Consider the following 1,550-nt stretch of genomic DNA (forward strand, 5'->3'; position numbering starts at 1 on the left):
AAAAAAAAAAGCAATTTACACTTATTTATATAAATATTCACCTTATTCAGAAATAGATCCTAAATAAAAGATAGATTTCCTTTGTGCAATATAGTTATGAAGGTAGGCTTTATAATACTAGATTTGAACTGATTTTCAAGAGTTAATTGAACAGGTCTCAAATTTAAGTTAACAGGTATTCTCAGAGTTTAATTTACTGTTTATAATAAATCCAAATAAATATAATAACTTGTTATGGCTAAGTGACTATTATAGATATAATGTAATATGACATTTTTCTTTGCAGACTTATAATCAAAGTCAGTCCAACAAAAGAAGTATTTATAAAGCTATTTCAGGTAACAGGCAGGTACTTCATTTTTACCAAGGAAGTCCACGAATGGTTCCTGTTGGAATCAATCCAGAATTACACAAAATGTTCATCACATGTGGTGTCTATGAATCAGAGAAGCCTCGGAACTTGCAGCGGAAGTCCTCGAACTTTTCCTATAAGAATGGTAAATACAAAACTTTGCATTTGAGCCATGCATTTTTTTTCCTGTTGTTAGTTAGCAGGCCATATGTTGATATATTTCCTTTTTGAGAAAGTCCTTTTTTGAGAAACATTCTAGGATGTTATGGGTGTTGCAAAGAATAAGAGATTATTCCTGTAGCGAAGGAAAGGAGATAATGACAGAACAGAGTGAGAAACTCACTCTTGGGAACACTCTGCGGCTCCTGCGAATCCCTGTGGGTTTCTTCGCAGTGCAGCTCCTCTCAGCCTCAACTTTGCCATAGCTTCTGCTGGTCTGCAAATCCTGGGGATCATCCTGACACTGCTTGGCTGGGTGAATGCTCTGGTGTCCTGTGCCCTGCCCCCGTGGAAGGTGACCGCCTTCATCAGCAACAACCTCATCATGGCCCAGGTGGTGTGGGAGGGGCTGTGGATGTCCTGCATGGTTCAGAGCACAGGTCAGGTGCAATGCAAGGTGTATGACTCCCTGCTGGCACTGCCCCAGGACCTGCAGGCTGCCCGTGCCCTCTGCGTCATTGCCCTTCTGTTGGCCCTGCTTGGGCTGCTGGTCTACCTTGCAGGAGCCAAGTGTACCGCCTGTGTGGAGGACAAGGACTCCAAGGCCTGTCTGGTGCTAGTCTCTGAGATCATCTGTGTCATCTCAGGGGTCCTGATCCTGATCCCCATCTGCTGGACGGCTCACGCCATCATCTGGGACTTCTACAACCCCCAGGTGTCGGATGTCCAAATGCGGGAGCTGGGAGCCTCCCTCTACTTGGGCTGGGCAGCCTCCGGCCTTTTGTTGCTGGGCAGGGGGCTCCCAGGGCTCGAGCCGTTATATGGCCCGATACTCGGCGTCCGCCGCACATGCCACCCCTCAGGGTGCCCCTGAGTACCTACTAAGAATTATGTCTGATTCTGGTAGGGAAATGGAGACTCCCTTGACCGTGGAGCCTAACCCTCTGAACTGGAGACATCGAGATGGTGATCCAGACAGCTTGGGGATTGTTTTTATCTTTTTTGCTTTTTGGGGGAGGGGTATTTTTAAAATGCATTT

At 45.7% G+C, this 1,550-nt stretch overlaps 2 protein-coding genes and 1 pseudogene across 2 annotated transcripts in view; all 3 read left to right on the plus strand.

Annotated features, from left to right (window-relative positions):
• FANCM (FA complementation group M) overlaps window positions 1-1,550 on the plus strand; it is an 83,092-nt gene that overhangs the window by 33,602 nt on the left and 47,940 nt on the right. The gene's annotated exons all lie outside the window — the stretch shown is intronic.
• LOC100476182 (claudin-6) overlaps window positions 1-1,550 on the plus strand; it is a gene marked incomplete at its 5' end in the record, with an annotated part of 11,936 nt that overhangs the window by 1,950 nt on the left and 8,436 nt on the right.
• On the plus strand, window positions 380-1,524 carry LOC105241813 (annotated as a pseudogene).

Source organism: Ailuropoda melanoleuca, chromosome 20 (assembly GCF_002007445.2).
Source record: "Ailuropoda melanoleuca isolate Jingjing chromosome 20, ASM200744v2, whole genome shotgun sequence".
Classification (NCBI taxonomy): Eukaryota; Metazoa; Chordata; class Mammalia; order Carnivora; family Ursidae; genus Ailuropoda; species Ailuropoda melanoleuca.